The sequence below is a fragment of the Felis catus genome, chromosome B4 (assembly GCF_018350175.1).
Source record: "Felis catus isolate Fca126 chromosome B4, F.catus_Fca126_mat1.0, whole genome shotgun sequence".
Taxonomy (NCBI): Eukaryota; Metazoa; Chordata; class Mammalia; order Carnivora; family Felidae; genus Felis; species Felis catus.
Window position 1 is genome coordinate 111,268,548 of NC_058374.1, and position 22,381 is coordinate 111,290,928.

Genomic DNA, 22,381 nt, shown 5'->3' on the forward strand with positions numbered 1-22,381 from the left:
ATATGCAAATATATACACATACATATCACACATGTACACACATAACACACATGTGCACATCCAGAACAAAGACATACCCCCCCACCTCTTACAAGTGCATCTCACATTCACGCCCCATACGACAAGCATACGTACACCACATACAAATTTGGGGCGCCTGGGTGGCGCAGTCGGTTAAGCGTCCGACTTCAGCCAGGTCACGATCTCGCGGTCCGTGAGTTCGAGCCCCGCGTCGGGCTCTGGGCTGATGGCTCAGAGCCTGGAGCCTGTTTCCGATTCTGTGTCTCCCTCTCTCTCTGCCCCTCCCCCGTTCATGCTCTGTCTCTCTCTGTCCCAAAAATAAATAAACGTTGAAAAAAAAAATCAAATTTACCACACACATATGCACACAATTAAATGTGCACTTAAATTTATACACCTGTACACCCTATATAAACACACCTCCACGCACACAGACACATCACACACAACCATACAATGCAAGCGCACACACAAACCTCATATGCAGATATGCATATATACACATCACAAGCATATACACCCTGTGCACAAATACATATTACACACACATACCACATACCCATATGGTACACACAAATACACAAATACCACACACATACCGCATATGAATACAAAACGCAAACCACATATACACTCATGACACACATACCACATACATATACACACCACACTCATAACTACATACCACATGCGTAACACACACCCCACCACACAACACACATTCACACACACGACACACATATGCACACCCCAAACACTTACAAACTGTGCACTCCACACGTATCCACACCACATCATACATGACATTCATACGTATACCACATCGAAATTCATCTCCATCTTCCCACAGAGGTTCTGGGGGAACCTGGGAAAGAAAATTTAGAGAAGAGAATTCAGACTATGGGGCACAGTGGGGAAGCTGGCTGGACTCCACTTGAATTTCGGTGATCTGCCTTAAGAACCATATTAAACCGCTGCCTACAGATCATTGCTGTTGCTTTTACCCATGTAGGTGGTAGTTCTGAAATCAGATCTTTTAGCATATACTGTGTTACTGAAACATGCCAGCAACTACTAGGTACACACCTTGTGTTTCATCAGCTCATATGTTGAGGTAAGAAATGCACTAGCAGAGAAAGTTTAGGAAAAGGATTTAACCACCCTGCGCCCCCCACCAGAATGACATTTTTATTTTTCTTATAAATATTATTAGATCTTACAGTTTTAAAAAAAGAAAGTGGCTTTTAGTTTCCAAACCTTTGTTCAATCTGCGAAAAAACAGTCTTTTCCAAGATGTGCCTATTACCACCTTTCATAGACCTGCCTCAAGGCTTTAATACATGGAGAAATTACTGCAGGTGCCTGGCTCTGGGCACTGTTCAACTTTAACACACCAGCATTAACAAGTACGCCTTCTGTCCATGATGACGAGCCCAGACCCGGCAGCAAAAAGTGAATCCAAGCTGAAAACAATTTCTTCGAGTAATGAGTCCTTGATTACTTCAACAGCAGGTCTCAGTGAAACACCTCTTCCCATTGATCACAGCCGAGTTATTTTAATTCTTATGTCTCTATGAAAGGTCTGGCTATCCCATTGGACTTCCTGCTTTGGAAATACCAAAGGAAATGCTTGCCCCAAATATACGCTACTGGAAGGCAGTGTGCATGGTAGTTCAACGTGAGGGTTCTGGAACGAGCCTGACAGGGGGAAGCTGAATCCAGCTCTCCTGTTGAGCTGCTTCCCAGTTGGGTGTCCTCAAGTGAGTCATTTAGCCCCCTTGAAAGTCACAGCTTTTCACAGGTCAATTCAAAGTATCTCTAGGTCATGAGATTGTAATGAAGATTAACTGAAACAAAATGCTAAGAAGAGGAGCTGGCAAAAAGTAAGCCCTCAGTAAGTGGTAGGTCCAGTCAATAGGAAAAATGTTTACAAGAGAATTAGGAGGGTCTGCTCTTCTATTATCAGCAAGAAAATTGAGGTGTTTACATTCATTAGGCATCTTCTGAAGTCAAGACTTTGGCCTTCAATAATCCCATAATGTTAGCAATATTATTGCTTCGATTCTTCAGGTATGGAAACTGATGTTCAGAAAAGTTATAGTGACCTTCTTGCTGTCACACAGGTGACAAACTTGGGATTTGAACATAGGGTGCAATAATCCCAAAGCTCTCCTTCTTTCTACCCTTCTACTACATTGTGCATGTTCTAAAAGCCTCTCCTCATCATCCTACAGAATTGTTACCCTACCACCTAAAGGTCAAGTTAATAATATTGGACGGTTGGGCATCCAACTTTGACTCAGGTCATGATCTCACAGTTCACAAGTTCAAGCCCCGCGTTGGGCTCTGTGCTGACAGCTCAGAGCCTGGAGCCTGCTTCACATTTTGTGTCTCCCTCTCTCTCTGCCCCTCCCCTGCTCATGCTCTGTCTCTCTCTGTCTCTCTCTGTCTGTCTGTCAGAAATAAATAAACAATAATAATAATAATATCAGTTCATTCCTAGCAAAATGGATCACATGTAGTATAGAATCATGTAACAGAGTGATCTGGGAAAAGGATCCAAAGCCATCCTGATTATGGAAGTGAAGGTCTACTCCAGAGGAGGTGGGGGAGGTCATTGCAGATAGCTCAAGTTCCTGAGTTGCTTCATAAAAACACACTTCCCAAGACTGTTCCAAAATGCAGAAGGAACTCAACAAGACAATCATGACTTTCTCCTGGTGGCATGTTCAGGAAAAAGACAAAGGAAAATCTGACAGAAAAATGCATAGGAAGGAAGGAAAGAAGGAAGGAAGGAAGGAAGGAAGGAAGGAAGGAAGGAAGGAGAAGAAGGAGGGACAGGAAGGAGACAGTAAGAAAGAAGATCATTTCATCCCAAAAGAATTGCAAGGGAAACACAAGACCCTGCATATCTACCAGTACATCCAAAGGATATTGGGAAAGGAAGTGACGTCCCTCAGGAAGCCAGGATATGAACAAGGCCAGACACCCTGGTTACATAATAGCAGGAGGCCTGTCTTCTTTTTCCAGTTCTTTTTATCTGGCCCGGAGCAAAAAAAGTCTCAGAAAATCAGCCCTCTTAGGGGAGGATTTTTCCGAGTGGCCATTTTCTAGATGTCCCAAAAGAAAGCTAAGTAAAGTGCTGCCAGAGCTCATGGTGGAACATCACCTCCTTCTCTCTTGTTGACTGCAAAAGCTTCCACTTCTTCCACAGGCCACAGAAGCACAGGCCTGGTAAGAGCCTTGAGAAGTGGGGGAGGGGTGGTGTGAAGGTTGCTAGGAAGACGGGAAGAAGAGCTGCCATGACAAGGGCCCCACGTCCCCGGAACGCCGCCCTCTCTGTGGGACTCTGAGATCAGAGTGCCTGCCCCAGCTCTGAGAGTCATTTGACCTTTAGTGCTTTCCTGTCATAGAAGAATACTTGTTTTCAGTTCCAAACAGCCAGGGTGCTTCATGTGTCTGTTTTCCACACTCTCATGTAAATAAGGCGAGATTGTGATGATAGTTCCATGTTCATGCATTTTTCAGGAGCCAGGAAAAAATTCTAGGAGGAAACACCGTTTACGAATGATTAAAAGGCATGCACACACACATGCAGAGAAGAGAGAACAAGTTTAATTTTGTCCTCATGGAGCCATGTCAATGAATAAGACAGTTAAAAGCCAGGAAGGTGAACTCACCTTTGGAACTGATAAGAGCCATTGTTTCCTTTCCCTTTATTCTTTGTTTTGATCTAAGGCTGCCTCTCCTATCACTTTCTTCTTTGACACAGTATCACAATGTCAGCATTGAGACTGAAGAAAATTGTTCATTTCATGTAAGAGCAATGCACTCCCCTCCTTTTGTCTTTTTCAAAATCTGTGGCTCATGTTCCATTAACTGCAGTGTTTTACCTTATCTCATTCCTATGAGTAAAGTGGAAATTTCAAGGCCATAATTTAAAATTATTCTGTCCAATTCATTCTAACTGCTCTCACTGCAACATTTATCTCTAGACCTTACTAAAGATTATATTCAGGCTCACTTGCTGGCTCACAATTGTCATCTTTTTGGAGCAGAGGTCCAATGTAATGAAATGTGACAGCCTTTTGAATTGAGCTCTACAAACTGCCAAATGGATTCTTTGCCATCTTAGAAGCCAGTCTCTACGTTGTTTTATAATTTATTTTACAGGAGGACCTGGGAAACTCTGGGTTTTCTAAATACACAATGCTAGCTCATTGTTCCAGAACAGTCTTACCAAGATTTATTGCTTTTTCTGGTATTCATCTGAATCTTGAGTTTGAAGAGTAACATCTAGTTATCAGACAGAAGCTTCAGTGTGTCCTTCTGTCATGTAAGTACCACAGGTGAGGATGAGCACTAATGATGTAGGCTAATACGGCACCTTTTTACTGTGTGCAATTCAGTTTCAAGAGAAAACTCATAGGGCGACAAGTTGGGTGACCTTCTTCCAGAATGCACCAGCTCCCCCAGATAAATTTTTTAAGAATGGCATTGATTCTGATTACTTGAAACCTATCTTATGCCAACAGCTAAGTAGTTTACTGTCTAGTCTCATTTCTTATTTTAAAAATAAATCAGGTCTCCAAGAAGTTAAATGATTTCCTGGAGTCATATAGATAGTAGATGGCTGAGACCAGGTCATGTCATTTGAATTCCACTTCAATACCCTTTTCACCAACTTGCATAGGCATCCAAATATGTGTAATCATGAACTGTGTTCTAACAAGACTCCACTGTTTCAATAACTAAAAGGGGGCCTTACGATTCAATATAGCAGCTCAGTGATTCTATGGCACTTAATAGAATTCTAAAAATACACAGCTTGTTATAGCTTATAACTAACACAAATATCTCTTCTCAGATCACAGCGTGATAGAAACAGAGCTCAAAAGGGTTCTTCCAGGAGCAAAGGAAAATAAAACTTACCACGTTCTCTGGATCCTAGTCCTGATTGTCACCACTCTTTCTGTGACTCTGGGTAAGTCTTCGGTTTTCACACGTAAAATTGGGCAAGTCTAAAAGGAAGTTGAGATTTTCAGGTGAGTGGTTGAACGAGATGATGACTGACAGTCCTTTCAACACTGAGATTCTATTATTCTCTGATCTGTTTACCAGGAAGTTAGTTGAACACACTCCCCTTACTCACCTCCTCAAGGAGCTTCACTTTTGGCACAGGAGGTACAGTAGAGTTCACTCACAAAGCAGCTCTGATATGGAGAAAACCAACCTATAATTTCAGGTGAGCAATTGTAGCAAAGATAGCTAGCCATTCACCAATATTCACTTCTTCTTTCTGGTATTAAAATCCCCCACACAGATTTTCACTGGGTTCAAGGCCTTCCAACTATTGATGACAATTCTTGGCTTTCCTTGCAACTAGGTGTGGCACTGTGACTAAGTTCTGACTCATGACAAATGAGCCAGAAGTGGTGTGTATAACCTCTAGGTTTTACCCTTAACTGGAAGGGATGTGTCCTCCACTTCCTATTTTTTCCTTCCTAATGTCTGTGGGAGAGTCCCTGTAGCCAACACGGACTGAGATAGAAGCTGTGTGTTATATATAACAGAATTAATATACCCATTTTGCACTGCCTACTTCTGGACAGGCACATAAGAGAAAAATATAATCTAATGACTTTGTGAGTGTCTTTGTTTTCACAGCTTCGATGGTTCACCCAATGGTACAACCCTCAGTGAATGCTGCCACGGAATAAAAATGAAGAATCCAAGCAGGATGCTTCAGACTTAGATTCTATTCAGCAGTGACCAGTAGTGATTAATTGTAATCTAAGGCATCTCAAGTTTCATAGCTCATAAGAAGACTTGATAATTACCAAGACCAATGATGTGTTTTAATCCAATATATCCTGTAAAATGATGGTATCATGAATCCTCATCCTGAATGTATTGTAGCCAAATATACTTTTTAAGAATTCCGATTGTAATAAATGGTCTCACAGAAGTGGTATAGACTGAAAACATGGTATAAAATATAAACACCAGGGCCACCAGTAACAAAGTAAGTATTGGGTTTTCATTACCCACCACATTGTCTTTAGAAAAGCATTTATTCAAATAAATAACCTTTGTGAATCTGGAAATCCCAGGAACCAAGGACCAGAGATCACTAGATACCAGTATACTAACAGAACTATTTACAAAATTTTTACGTTACTGGTTAGTTCACTGCCACATCTATCTTTCAACACTGAGCTCATTCACAAACCATTATGTGAGTACGTAAAACCAATACCTGGTATCTTACCAGCATCTAGCTTGAGAATGAAGAATGAACCACAATTTGGACATGATAATTGTGGCAGGTACTACAGACTGGTTCACTCAACAACAATTCCAGTCTCCCCTGCTGTAGAATAAAGGCTAGAAACCTAAACCTCACATTCCCCAGAGGGTTCTGCATGGGACCCGGGTTCTTCTAAGCCCACTCACATTTTGTAAGCTACCTGATACCTTACATTAAATCTCCTTCTATTTACGCTGGATAACCTTGATTCTACTTCTGCAACTAAGAATCCTGACTACCAGGGTGTTATTTTAATTCTCTGCCTCTGTAAGGATTGAAGACATGAGGTTATTAGAACTTATTTGCTATGGCTATTTTCTTATTACTGGCACATTTAACATTAATTATTTTAATAAGGGAATTTTAATAAGGGAAAGAGAAGGGTGCCTGGGTGGCTCAGTCAGTTAAGCGTCTGACTTAAGCTCAGGTCATGATCTTGAGGTTCGTGGGTTTGAGCCCTGTGTCAGGCTCGGAGTCTGGAGCCTGCTTCAGATTCTGTGTCTCCCTCTCTCTCTCTCTGCCCCTCCCCTGCTCATGCGCTCTCTCTCTCTCTCTCTCTCTCTCAAAAATAAATAAACATTAAAAAATTTTTTTTAATAATAATAAGGGAAAGAGAAGGAAGCACCAGTCAGGAGATGGGGTCATAGATGCTATTTGTGCTAGTCAGAAATGTTAAATAGCTGCCTTCTTTCCAAATTGACTCACTAGCCCTCTGCAAAGACACATAGTCATTTTCACACTCGTCTCAATATGGAAACCAATGCTGCGAGACTACAGAGCACAACTGAGCTTTTGGATGTAGCGCTTTAATAATTTGTTATACTTCCAGAGGCTGAATGAGTAAGCAGTGGGAGCTAGTCTTAGAAACCGTATGGACAGAGGGGTTGTTAAGCCTGTTGCGTGTAAGTTTGTAGTTCCCAAAATATGGTCCCCAACCAGCAGCAGCAGCACATGGAAAGTTCTCAGAAATACAAATTCTCACCTGCATGCACACACCCCAGACCTACAGAATCAGAAACTCAGGCTTGGACCCAGGAATCTGTTTTAGCAAAGCCACAAGATAATTCTGATGTGTGCTCAAGTTTGAGGACCACTGATACAAGTTGACTGACCCTAGCTGAGACTAAATGAGGTTTAAGAAAAATAGTGGCAGTGTAAGAAAAAAAAAAGACAATTGAAGAAACTGAGCTTTGATCACAAAGGAGGCTCATGTCAGAATATAATTTTAAATATTTTCCCATATGAAATGGAGAAAGCATTAGGAGAAAGAGCATTGTGCTGGAAATTTAAATTATTGAATCTGAATGTGGGATTTTTAACTAATAATTAAGTAACTTTAATCACTTAAGTTTTCTGGGATTCCATTTCCTCATTTGTAAAATGAAGTAATGGGATAAGATGTTCTCCAACATTCACAAATTCTGTTTTCTATCAGTGTGGGACAAAACTAACATTGTTATCCCTGATTAGCACCATATTGCTTCCTGAGTATCGTGACCTTTTTAGTATAAACCTGATGATAGAAGTTTTCTAGCATTCTGTTTCTCTACTTAGGACCGGTACCTCAATGGAAAATTACCAAAAGATACATGCAGTTCACCACCTTGAGTTAATGGTCCAGAAGTATACTCCAGCTTAATTCAAGACTGGGGAAATCCTCTAGATATCTGAAAGGCCATACGTAACATATACAACACATTGGAAATTACTAATATTTTAGAAATATGTACAAATTACGTGTATGTGTCTATCATTGATGATTTTGATCATATGTGGGACTTGAACGCTAGGGACTAGATTTGCACACGTCAAGATCCTCTGCGTGTGTTAATTAAATGCTTTAATCTACTTCCAAAATTTAAGAATCGAGAATCGCTGGCATTCAGCCACGGCTGAGGCAGGTAGTAATTACACTTGGGAAAACCACAAAATTACATCCTTTAACAATGTGGAAACATTGCAACATTGACAGGAGATTGTGTCCACTCAGTGAACTTGGGAATTACAGAGGAAAAAAGCCATCTGTGTCATTGAAGTTCGAGTGCATGACGGAAAGGAGGGCTTGGCCAAACTATGAAGCAGCAGGGCCCAAGAGTTAATGAGTTAATGAATTTGTTGAAGATGGAAATGCAAACACACCGCATAGCCATCAAATAGTAGATTAATAAGGAACGCCAGGAGGGTGCATACAGCAAACATGTGTGATCCTTAAGGGTGAGCCTGTATCTTTCTTCCGACCACTTCACTTAATACATATTAGTATTTAGTAAACAGTTGAGATGGGATGAATAAAAATTGAGAATGAAAATATTTTAACTCTTTGTGTATGATTACAAAGAAACACAAATTTTAGCTGTATTTTAAGCAGCGGCAAGTTGCTTTACTTTTAATGAACCTAAAACATAATATTTTTGCAATGCCAGTGGAGTGGCACTTAATTGAAGTTTTATTATGTTGAACCTTGTGAAATTACAGAGATTCACTGCTTTTGGCCTGCAAAAATGGCAAATTTAAATGGCCCCAAGGGTCTTCTTCTTTTTCTTTTTTCTGTTTTTGTCTAGGAGGTATCATCTGCATCTTCAAAACTGACCAGCACTGTGTTTGTAAACACTGAATCACAAAGAGTGAATGAATCCTGGCACTAGCAAGGATAGAGCTATCGTATGTTATCAAGAACCACACCACCACCCCCCCCTTAAGATACATGACTGCCGATTATCGACAGGTGTAATTTCAGAGCAGAAACCTTCTTAAGAAATAAATAAAACATAGTGCTCTTCTGGAGCTGCTAGAAGAATATAATTAGAAAAGACTCCTAAGAAGGTTTTGAAATGAGATCATGGAGGGGCGCCTGGCTGGGTGGCTCAGTCAGTTGAGTGTCCGACTCTTGATTTTGGCTCAGGTCATGATCTCACAGTCGTGAAATTGAGCCCCGCGTTGGGTTTGGCAGTGAGCGTAGAGACTGCTCGGGATTCTCTTTCACCCTCTCTCTCTGCCCCCTCCCCCACTCACGTGCACACACACGCACTCTCTTGCTCTCTTTTTCCAAATAAACATTTAAAAAAAAATAAGTAAGTAAATGAATAAATAAAATGAGATCATGGTGATGGTTGCACAACTCAGTGGATATACTAAAAACTGTTGAATTATACACTTGAAAAAGTTGAATCTTACGGTATATCTATTATACCTCCACAAAGATGTTTTTTGCTTGTTTGGGGGGTTTTGTTTGTTTGTTTTTTCATAAAAGACTGGAGCTACAGAGAATGGAAATACAAATGCAGTAGGTGGACCATTTGGGGGAGGAAGAGGAGGAGTGCATTACTTGCCAAACCCCAGACATCTGCCTGCTTGCTATCCAACCCTCACAGCATCATCTCTGAGAAGACCGCATATTGCAGCTCATATCCTTGCCAAGTCATGAAAGTAAATATACATGCAGTATTAATAGCCTCTGGTATTTTCAGCACAATGCTTGAACTCTGGAAAGGGATCCCCTGAACATTCCTAACTGAAGCATGGTGAGAAGTGTCATCTTTGCAAACACCATTTGAGTCTTTGTGGGAATGATCTTTTTCAATCCATTTGTCCAGTCGAGTTCATATGGCTGGTTCTAGGACATAGAGTAAATGTAAGAGTTACCTATAAGAAGTGACTCTTCACGTGGGGAGAGAAGTCGGGAATCCTAGATGAAAGGCCGAAATACTTAGAAAACTGTAGATGTGCACAGACTCAATTTCACACACAACATCAAGGGCCCAGAGCCTTTGAATCCCTTCCATGGACTGCAGATTAGGAATCCTTGGTCTGTTTTCTATAGCATGTCTCCACTGCATTCTTTTAGAGTCATTTAGAGAAATTGAACATTGAAAACTAAACACTAGAACCTTGGAAATACTCTAAAGAAGACACCTTTTCTTTCACTATCACAAATACTGGTCTTTACGTTCCTGACTGGAATCTATAGCACTTTCTAATGGAATGTAAATGGCATCTGATAAGGGGGAGGAAGAACCTGGCAGACTAAAATCATAATTCCTTTGTTTTCCTTGCCTTTGGCTTCTCTCTGTTTTTTATTTTCCACTTGTCATCGCATACATTATTATTACATCCTTTGACATTGCATCATCCCTTGATACCTGGGCGAGCATATATATCTTAAAAATTGTTTAGAAGCCCTATTGTTAATAATAGCCACTTCCATCAATTATCACTCACAATTACAATATGTAGCAAAAGACATTTGGAGAGACCAAGAACTGAGTCATTTCTTAAAACTTGTTACCTGGCTCTGATCATGCTGAGTATGGGTGTCAAGACAGATTTTGAATGTATTTGAAAGCATTTATTTTTTAAAAGGGGATGGAATTGGGGCACCTGGATGGCTCAGTTGGTTAAGCGTCCGACTTCGGCTCAGGTCATGATCTCGCGGTCCGTGGGTTCGAGCCCCGCGTCGGGCTCTGTGCTGACAGCTCAGGGCCTGGAGCCTATTTCAGATTCTGTGTCTCCCTCTTTCTCTGACCCTCCCCTGTTCATGCTCTCTTTCTGTCTCAAAAATAAATAAATGTTAAAAAAATATTAAAAAAGGGATGGAATCAAAAGTGGTAGGAATTTATTAAGCACCTACTGTAGTGTCAGCACTAAGTTCAAATGGCATGGAGAACACAAAGGAAAAATAGCTTCTTCCATCAGAGAACTTACCAGCAATTGAGAAGACAAGACAGACAAATAAAGGGCAATGAGAGAATGAAAGAACAATTGGCTCCAAGTATTCAAATTCATAATCCATTAACAAAAAGTTGCAAGTAAAAAGAAAAGTGTTTTATGTTCTATTATTTGCTTGCACTAAAATCTGAAGGCTTTATGAATACTGCCCTGAAAGAGCCAAATTTGTGTTGGGGGGGGGGGGTGGGGGGGGGGCGGGCAACATATGTCAACAATCACCAATAAGCATTTATTTCCTGGCACTCTGTACAACTCCTTACCACTTAACAAATTCACAAGTCATGGCCCTCGTACCTAAGGCCCTCACAATCCAAGTTTGTTTTCCAATTGAAGAGGAAGAAAAAGTGCTTTATTTTTTGGCTACTTGAAGTTCCAACAGGAAATATCAAAGGAGAAATCTGTTCTTGCAAGATTCTCAGCCAGAAACAGAAACATTTCCATCAAAACTATAGCAAATAGGACTGTTCTCCTGAGATTTCTAACCTAATTAGTCAGATGAAAACACCTTTCAGATATTCCTTTGCTAATGTGTTTAGAGATGATAAAAAATCGTGCAGTGTATTTTCTCCTTTGCTATCTATGGAACACAGGCTGTGTCACTTGAGGTAAAAGGAGGCTGACGAAAATGAATTTGTGGGTCATTTGGAAAGAAAGCAGGACTGGAATGAAAATAAAGGAGCCCAGACTAATTCTCAGAGATTCCCAACCAATTCTCATCTAACTTCTACTAATGCTGGATGGTTTGTACCTCTAAACCAAATGGCAAGATTGAGTGGGTAGTTCTGAGTTAATTGAGTGAGGTTAATCGAATCAAGCAGGATTTTACCACAGGATCTTTTGGGTGATAACAACCCCAACCTGAACCACAGTCAGCCAATGAGAGCATGAGCAGGGGAGGGGCAGAGACAGAGGGAGACAAAGAACTCAAAGCAGGCTCTAGGCTCTGCACTGTCGGTACAACTCGTGTCTCGAACTCACAGACCGCGAGACCATGGCCTGAGCCGAAGTCAGACCCTTAACCAACTGAGGCACCCTGGTGCCCCGACAATTACTTAAACAAACAGTCCAGTCCAGGTTAAGAAATACGATATATCAGCTCCGGAGAAGCCCCTGTGTGTACCTCTCCCCCAGAGATTACCACTATCTTTACTTGTGTTAATCATTTTCTTGTTTTTCTTATAGTCTATACTACTTTTTTAAGCATTTCTGAACAATATAGTTTGGTTTTGTCTGGCTTTGAATTTTATAGGAAGAGAATCATAATGGAGGTGTTTTCTATGCCCTGGTTCCTTTGTTTAACCTTAAAATTGTGACAAGTTCCATGATATTGCCTGTAACTATTGTTTGTTCATTTACATTACTGTTTAGCATTCCTTGTATTTATCCATTATCCTGGGGCCCATAGGCAAATTCTCTAGGGTATATTCTGGAATTGCTGGGCCATATGGTATGTATATCTTCAGCTTTCCTCTACAATTCTAAGCTTTCTTGCAGGGTGGATTTTACATCTTAATTTTAGCCCATCTGGTCAGTATATCATTACCATTTCAATTTTCATCTTTCTAATTGCTAATGAGGTTGAGCACCTTTTTCTAGGTCTACTGGCCTCCTTTATTTTTAATTTAATCGTCAACATCTCACATTCATACACAACCAGTAACGTGACTATTTTCCAATCGTTTTGGAATGATTTCTTCACTACGATTTTAAAACTATCATATCAAATTTGCTTCAGTTTTAACCAGGCATTGAAACAGCCTGCAAAAGATAAAATATTTTTTCGTTACATCTGCAGCCTAATGTAATAAATGTTTTTAAGTCCCAGCCTGTATCTAGTCCTTAAACTAATCATGGTGAAGTTGTACAAAGATAAATAATGAAACTTGAACTGTTCTGCCACAAAAAGAAGCCTGTTTAGCACAGAAACTGAGGACTGAAGATCCATCAATGCAGGGCATTATGAAAGTAGCTTATTGAATTGGTTTCTATTTTCTGAGTGCAACTGCAGACTTTGATATTTAGGGTAACACTAGTATTCTCTTCTTCTAACTGAAAGAGGCCTACAATTTCAGAGTAAGAAAGATGTAATGTGCTATTCTGTTTCTTATACAGGCAACCATTAACTATTTACCTCACATGCCCCAAATGGTCAAGGGCAAGCTACGCTCTCACTGATCAAGAGCATTTTCTGAAAGAGTCTCTATTTTGCAGAAATGGGGCCTGCTCTGTATCTGTATAACCTTGAGCATACAGAGCAGAGCCTCCCTGTGCCTGGGATTAATCTTTTAATCCTCTTAGATCATTTGGTTTATTGTCCTAATCTGCCTGTTTTCATTGTCTTTCTATTACAAATCAAAAAGAATCTAGCAAGTACTAGAAAATATTTTTATAAAAGGGATTCGAGACTGCTAATTTGGTGGATATAAACTTAAACGAAACTGTTTCTGTTTCTTTCTCAAATTCCATGCATGTATGTCCATCTTCTAGGGGGGTTTCTTTCCTTTATGAAAAAAACAAATTTTTCTAAGACCTATCCACAAAGTAAGTATGCTGTTAAAGTACATAACTATAAGGAATACGCTTGAAAGTCAGACGATTCAAACTGCGTAATTGCACACACAGCAAAGAACTTGTTCAAAGACCTGCGTCTTCCGGGAAATTTTGTTTATTTTGCTTTTTCCTGTCTTTTTCAGAGTGAATACCAGACTTACCAAGGAGCACTAAATTCAGTATATAAAGGAAAAATAACTTGTATGTGAGATGTGATGTAAAAGCAACTAGCCAACTGTCACTTAGATGAAAATAAAACCGATTGCTGAGCCCGAATTGAATAATACATTTATTCAACAGTTGCTTCAGGAAGCCTGAACGTTTAAGGTTCGTTCCGTTAAACGTCCGACTCTTGATTTCGGCTCAGGTCATGAGCTCATGGTTTCGTGAGTTCAAGCCCCACATGAGGCTCTGCGCTGACAGCACAGAGCCCGCTTGGGAATCTGTCTCCCTCTTTCTCTCCGACCCTCTCTCATTTGCTCTCTCAAAATAAATAAAAACAAACTTGAAAAGAACAGATAGGGGCGGTGGGGGCGAGAAAAAAAAGAACAGTTGCTTCATCTGGCCGTTGGCTTACTGTCTTCAAGAAGCACATCAGAGAAGTAGAATTGCCTCAAGTATGTTAACAATATACTCTTTATCAGTGGTGTGTACATGAGGCAATTTTCCTAAATGGGCAACTGCTTTTAGATTTCTAGCAAACGTTTCTGACAAGGTGAGTTTTACTTCATTTTATATCACAGTATGTTGAACTATTCTTTTGAAACCCATTTCATGTTTGAGACATGATATCAAATACAATATTCCTAGTACCTAGCACAGTGATAAGTACTTAGTACACATTTAAATTTTTTAAAATAAATAAGTGAATTTTGTAGCCTACAACTTACTTCATTTTAAAGGTTTAACTTGAAAAGTACGGTATACTCATTGTTTTTAAATCACAGCATATACAATTTTTGGTTTAGTCCGGTTAAGGCTTTATAACCAGAGCAGAGCAAGAGAATCTTTCATGAACTTTCTCTCCAACAGCCAGCATAAGCTTCAATAATCCAGTCAGGAGATTTTAAATTATAAAAATAATGACTGAAGCCTTGTCTGTCTCATTGGAGGGGAAAAAAATCTCTCTAATAACATTACAGGAAGGATAATTTAGCCCCTTTATCCAAATGCCTCACGGTATATTGGAAAGAACATGGACACTAGCTCCACTCACATTTATTCAGCAAATATCTGTTGAAAACCTATGTCAGGTATTGTGTCAAAAGTGAGCAAAGTAGACAAAAAGTAAAGGAAAGACAAACAAGCAGGTCTGGCCAATCTTACCTTTGTTTGGCATGTTCCATTCAGCCTTGTGTTCAAAATTCATTTTTACCACTTAAATGACTTTAGACAAACTGAGATCCCAAAGTCTCAACCCAACCTGTCATTTGCCTGCTTTCGAAAGAGAAACTGATGTTTAAAATATTGTACTTATACCTTAACTTTACTGTATGACAAACAACCGTCCAACCTGGACCCGAAGTGGCAATTCACTCCCAATGTCAAGGAGACATTGGAGAGTGGAGGGAGCTGTGTCAGATACAGCACACGGCCCTTGGAAGTGGCGTGGGAAGCTCATTCCTCAACTCCAGTCACAGATAATACAGGTCCAGCACGACCAATTCTCTCCATTTCTCAATTTCTCAGAAAGTTAGATTTATGCTTTAGCATTGGAGAAAAAAAAATTTTTTTCCCAATTATAAGCACTCTGAAAAGTCCAACAAAACACATCTGATGGTCAGACGTGCCTTGTGTACTCTTGCTTGGGCCTCCACTAAACATCTACCCTAAAATAATTTTGTGTGTCTGTATGTGTGTGTTGGTTGGAGGTGGTGGTGGTGAGGAAATCAAGGGCATCATGTCCTACAGAGTGGAGAAGTGGAAAAGAAAAGAAGGTGAAAGTTTAGGTCTACTAGAAGTTGAGTTCACATGTTGCCTTGCTTCTTTTCATTAGTTGAAATAATTTATAACCTCTAATTATAAATTAATTGAGATCATTCAGAGCTCTTATAGTAACTTCCCCTCTTCATGAAATCGACCGTGATAGATTTTATTAATTTATGACATCATATCTAACAAAGTTTTGGTGGCTCGAAACTTCTCAAAACCACCAGAAGAACTTGAAAAAATTACTTCTGTGTGCTCCAATTCTGGTGTCCAGCTTAATTGCTTGACTTGATAGAAGATGATAGAAGGGGTCCTATGCCAGTTAGTTTTCTGTCAACTTGACTGGGCTAAGGGATGCCCAGATAGCTGGTAAAATGTTGCTTCCTGGCATGTCTGTGACAGTGTCTCTGGAAGAGATTACATTTGTATTAGTAGACTGAGTAAAGAAAGAACCTCACCAATATAAGTGGGAAAACCATGAGCCAATTTCTGAAATAAATAAATACATAAATCCATCCTAATTATATTTCTCTGGAGAACCCTGTCTAATACAGATATTTTGGTATTTTGGTGAGATTAGTATTTGAAATGATGGGATCAATGAAGTGGGTGACCCTCCCCCCCAATATGGGTGGGCATCATCCAATGCATTTAGCATCTGAATAGAACAAAAGACAAAGGAAGGAGGAATCCATCCCCCTTTTTTTTCCTGTCTCACTGATGAAGCTGGGATGTCTCATCTCATCTTCTTCCTTTGAACATCCACTACCCAGGTTCTCAGGCCTTCAAACTGGGACCGAATTACATCACCAGTTTTCCTGGGTCTCCAGCTTCTAGAGGGCAGATCATGGAACTTCTCAGCCTCCATAATGACATGAACCAACTTCTCGTGAGAAACATGTCCTATTAGCTTTGTTTCTCTGGAGGACCCTGACTAATACAGGTTCTTTTCTGAACCAGAGTAAAAATGTTGCAGACCAGACTGACTCTAGCCAACCCAGGGAGTTTGCTGATTTCCTGCGTCTCAGCTTTCATTGCCTCATAACGGTGACTATCAAAATCTCATCTTCACCATATTTCACTCCCAACATTCTACATTTTTAAATCCTTAATTAATTTTTGGCTTAAATGGAGCATGTTCATAATTCTTCTTTATAAAAATATACTTTAGTAAAAGCTGGTACTTAACTGAACCTTTTTTCAATTTCAGTTGGTCCAATACTTACCTACACTTAACTACCGAAAGAACAACTCTAGCAAGAACAGCCATTCCTAATCAGTGCCAACTGTTCTTTAAAAAAAATGTCAAAGCATTTCCTATCAATGACCTGAAATGACAATAACCTGGATTTCTGACAGCCTACAAGAATAAAAAGGTTTCTTTTCTTGATAATTACACCACATCTGGATAGTGGTGAAATGGGAAGAGTTTCAATGACTCAGTATTGTACAACACCAAAGGGGTAGGGGAAAGACAAGCAAGCACAAGGAAACTAAGAGCTACCAACTTCCTTATTTCAAAGAAACAGAAGTACTGAGAAATGGAAGCTAACTCTATATTATCCAGAAACGGCTTTCAGCTCTCTGATCTTCCCAATCAGTGTTAGTTTTCTGATACTGGTGAAATAATTTATTAATCTCCAGCAAACTCTCAGTTGCACACTCTGAAATGGAAAGATGGAGGTGATACAGAAACATCACATGGGAAAGAATCAATGGAATTTTTTTTTTCAAGTACTGTACATGCTTGGCTTTGGCAGGAACCTCATGCTTTCATGTAGTAACATTATATTTCCTTTCCTAATCAAGTTTGGATTAGTTGAAATGAAAATTAGTTTCTGTTTCCTAAGCCACTGAAAACAAGGGAGGATGGCTTAGAGCATTCTTCTGGCTAAAGCGATTGTTGTTTAACCAAGGACGTGCCGCAAAGCAGAATCCCACACTCCGATAATCTGGAGCTCAATTTAACACAATTCTGCATAAAAGAAATCCAACATTCATGACTAAGAGAACCCAACTCAAAAGCAATAGCATCACCTTCCTTCACTCCCACCAAGTGAAAATAAACTGGAGAATGGCTGGGCTCCAAAACAGTGAGTTGCTAATCATCATGGTTTTCGCCTCTTTCAGAGGAAATGAGATGTAATCCAACGCCTGCATGTGCCTTTTCAGGAAATTGCTCATCTGTCTAATTAAGCTCTTCTTTCTTCACAGGTCTGCAGATACACTGAACAGACATATGGTTTCCAGAAAACCTTCTTGCCCTCTTTCTGTTGGTCACTGGAAATTTCTGAGGTGATGGAATCTCCTTAAAATGGAGATTTTTTTTTAATCTCCATTTTAAGGAGATTCCATCACCTTGTATTAATCACTGGCTACACTTCACTGACACTTCATTAGAAAGTGTCATTTCCTATCGGGAAGCACTTTTGAAAGAGCATAAATTAAAAGGCCTTAGAGACAATGCAGATGGCTTCATAAACCTTGTCACTAGAACTACCATAGAGCATCTAGCTGCTCACAGACTCCAAGTTTATATGTACTCAGGCAAGAATGTTCCAGCTTGTTTATTTGCTTTTCCAGTGGAATAAGTTTTGTACTTTGCCCTCTCCTCCTTTCATAGCATACCACAGAGAACCTGCCCTCTGTCCTACCTTCCACCAATTACCTTTGCTTTATTTCCTGCCCTTGCCAAGTTAGTATAACCTACTTCACTTCTACCACCATCATTTACCATTTCCTTCCTTCTGAGTCAGCTTCTCTATTTCTACTGCAATTAAAGAACAACGTAACAGACATTTTTGGAGTCCAATGTCAGATCCTGGGGACATGAAGCAAAATAAGATGAATATTTTGTCCTCAAGAAACTTGCAGTCCACTGGGAAGAAAAATACCGAATTAACCCCAACCCCCTCATCCCATTACAACACGTGTTAAAAAAGAAAAAGAAAAAAGAGAAATGTCTTATAAAGAGCATGTTAAAGAAGCCAAGAGGAAGATGCAAGACGGACTTATCCTCTCTACTTATGGAAAAAAAACTATTATTACTTTGAAATGCTTTGATACGTTGCCAATAATACTGCTTAAATATATGGTCATTCGTACATAATTAGAGAAGGGTGGCTACCAAGCGTCCTCTGCCACTGGCCTATTGAATCTAAAATACTTACAAGAAAGAAAGCTGATTCTTATTTATGAAGTTACATGCACACAGAATATAATAATAAGTGAAGTTAAAAGAAACGAAGATCATAGCACTGAAGTCTGTTGAAGCCAATAACCTCCACCACCATCTCAAAAAGCATAACACAGGGATAATAGTACAGGCCTAGAACCTACATCTCATTCAGCTTTACCCTCTGCGTAACCTACCTTGAATCAAAACTGCACAACTTCTTAGATCTGTTGAAAGGCATCACAATAGAGATAATTATGGGCCTTCAAGCAAATCTCTGAATTTGAGATTTAACATTCCAGTAGTTCTGGAATGCTTTCAGCTCTATTCATGCACACCAAAATGGTTGGGAAAGGATTTAGTTCATCTCAGTGCAACCCAAGCCTGTAGGCTCCTAACATCTGCTACATTTATAGGGTCAGAGCAGAGCCAGGCCGAGTCAGTTCCATTTCATTCAACAATTATTTGAGCCGAGGGAGTCCTTATTATTTGAACCTACATTATGCCCCATCTCACAGTTACCTGGTCGCTTGGGGAAGCACAGAGGCACCATCCCACAAAAATATTCACAAAGGGGCAGACTGATCTCTTGTAATACTCAGTCGCCACTTACCCTTCACTTGGCCCTAGCTTATATCTCCACCCATCACATCAATACCAACTGTGACTTACAGTTTAGATGTTGTAGACATTTAATCAAACAATGCAAATGCAATGCACTAGATTGCCAAGGAAAATGACAAACATTGCAAAAGTAGTATTTCATAAGATTGGTGAAAGTGATTTTGGAAAACTCCTGGGATCACACACAGAAAAAATGAATTGGCAGAGGTGAATCTATTAAAAAATTAATGAATAGGAGGGGCACCTGGGTGGCTCAGTCAGCTCAACATCTGATTCTTGATTTTGGCTGAGGTCATGATCTCACAGTTCATGAGATCCAGCCCCACGTGGGGCTCTACGCTGACAGAGCAGAGCCTGCTTGGGATTCTCTCTCTTCCTCTGTCTCTGCCCCTTTCCCACTCAAGTGCAGTCTCCTCTGAATCTGTCTGTCTCAAAATAAATAAACTTAAAAAAAATTATGAACAGGAAATCAAAAAAGATATGAGTGTGATAGGCATGGCAAAAAAAAAGAATTATTTGATAAAAGAGATTAACAGAGTCCTTTAGGATAATTGAGAAAGCCCTCACTTAAGGCAAAAAAATAAACTTGATTGTAATACAAAATGTATACATCCATTAAGTGAAGATTTCAATATTGCTGTAGTATCATTTTGTTAGAAAATGAGGCTGAAAAAGAATGATCAGTATTTGACTCCTTTCTGTTTTCTTAAAATACTAAATATAGTTTTTTTCCAGTAACGGATACAATTTTCTCTTTCTTCAACTGGCCATGTTAAACTTAATGAAAATGGCAAGCATTAACAAGGTTCTGGGGAAGATGGACAGTGTACTTAGGAGAATAGTTTGACAATATCTATCAAGATTTTTTTTTTAATGTAGTTGACTCACAATGTTACATTAGTCTCAGGTGTACAACATAGTGATTCAACAAGTCTGTATATTACGTTCTGCTCACCACAAGGGTAGCTACCATCAATCACCCTACAAGGCTCTTACAATACCATTGACTACCTTTCCTATGCTGTACCTTTTCTCCCTGTGACTTACTCTTGCCATAACTGGAAGCCTGTACCTCTGCTCCCCTTCATCCATTTTGCCCGTCTCTCCATCCCCCACTCCTTTGGCGACCATAGTTTGTTCTCCGTACTTCTGGGTCTGATCCTGCTTTTTGTTTGTTTAGTCATTGTTCTGTTCTTAGAGTCCACATATAAGTGAAATCATATGTCGTTTTCTTTCTCTGACTTATTTCTAAAGTGCTAAATACAATTTGACTTAAATTGATTTAAATATAAGCAAGAACAAACAAATGATCACCAGGAGATCTAGTTTCCCTTTGAAGGCACAGAACCAATCATACTTCTTTTTCATTATTCTTATAAAAAAATATTTTAAGTCGATTCATTTTCAAGAGACTTAAAGATATATATTTAAATATGCATATGTATATATTTAGTAATTTTCCTCGGATAATGAAGACCCATTCGCTATTGCAGCCATGGTCCTTGTCCTGAAGAAGCCTCTGAAATCCTGCCAGGCTGCATCACCCATCAAGTCACAGGTGAGGGCTATGGCCGCAGTTAGTGCAGAGGAGTCGTCCGAATGTTGCTCCCACATATCCGTGGTCAATTAACTTGGTGCTGATGAGAGGGTTTTGCTACTTATTGTAACCTAGGCTTTTCCTCTGATTACAAGGAAGGACCTACACACTAACTTCATTTTCCCAGGACTCATGAAAGAACACCCATCAAAGAAAAAAGTCTCTATTGAATTCCAGGTGCCTCAGGTGGCTAAGGATGCTTAGTTGGAAAGGTCAGGTGCAATACTACAAGGCACACATAAGCACAAGAGGATCCTGCCCTAAATCAGCCTTTGGGTAAAGCAAACAGCCTCCTCCACCCCAAACACCCTGGCCCTCTGGTCACGGAAAGTTTTCTGGAACTCTATCGGGAAAACTCTGGTCTCTCTACCATAGGCTACAAAGCCCTCCATGGGAATCAATTTTATATCAGCACTTTTCTTCTGAAGAGGTAACCTTGTACAACATAAAAGAGCCCAGATGTTTGGAGTCAGACAGGGGAGTGTCAAATTCCACCTCTGTATTTACAAACTGTGTAACTGGGACACATTTCCTACCCTTTCAAAGCCTCAGTTTCCACCTCTGTGATATAAAAGTAATAAAAGCTCTGGAAAGCAGTGTGGAGGTTCCTCAGAAAATTAAAAATAGACCTACCCTATGACCCAGCAATAGCACTGCTAGGAATTTATCCAAGGGATACAGGAGTACTGATGCATAGGGCCACTTGTACCCCAATGTTCATAGCAGCACTCTCAACAATAGCCAAATTATGGAAAGAGCCTAAATGTCCATCAACTGATGAATGGATAAAGAAATTGTGGTTTATATACACAATGGAATATTACGTGGCAAGGAGAAAAAATGAAATATGGCCTTTTGTAGCAACGTGGATGGAACTGGAGAGTGTGATGCTAAGTGAAATAAGCCATACAGAGAAAGACAGATACCATATGGTTTCACTCTTATGTGGATCCTGAGAAACTTAACAGGAACCCATGGGGGAGGGGAAGGAAAAAAAAAAAAAAACAGGTTAGAGTGGGAGAGAGCCAAAGCATAAGAGACTCTTAAAAACTGAGAACAAACTGAGGGTTGATGGGGGGTGGGAGGGAGGAGAGGGTGGGTGATGGGTATTGAGGAGGGCACCTTTTGGGATGAGCACTGGGTGTTGTATGGAAACCAATTTGTCAATAAATTTCATATAAAAAAAAAAAAAAAAAGCTACCTCACGGAGCGGCCAAAAGACTGCAAATGAAGCAATGGCTCTGAATGCCCAACAATGTGCAGGCTCCACAGTAGGCACACTTTTAAAAAGAAGTTAGTTCCCACCACTTCCCCCAGGGCTAGAGAGATTATGGGGAAGCAGAACCCCTCTGGCACCTGGTGGGAAAGGAGGAAGTGAAAGGCGAGTAAGGGAGTGAGGAGGAAATGGAGAGGGTGAGACCCACTAGCCTTGCCAGCCCCCCCTCTCCCC

The 22,381-nt window shown here is 40.0% G+C and overlaps 1 long non-coding RNA gene across 1 annotated transcript; it reads right to left on the reverse strand.

The window, feature by feature from the left end:
* Positions 1 to 1,195: 1,195 nt before the first annotated feature.
* Positions 1,196 to 5,299, reverse strand: LOC123386673. The gene is made up of 2 exons (XR_006600935.1): positions 4,954 to 5,299; positions 1,196 to 3,565 (listed from the first exon to the last, which is right to left on the reverse strand). It is a non-coding gene; the product is annotated as an uncharacterized LOC123386673 (long non-coding RNA).
* Between the last annotated feature and the right edge of the window lie 17,082 nt (positions 5,300 to 22,381).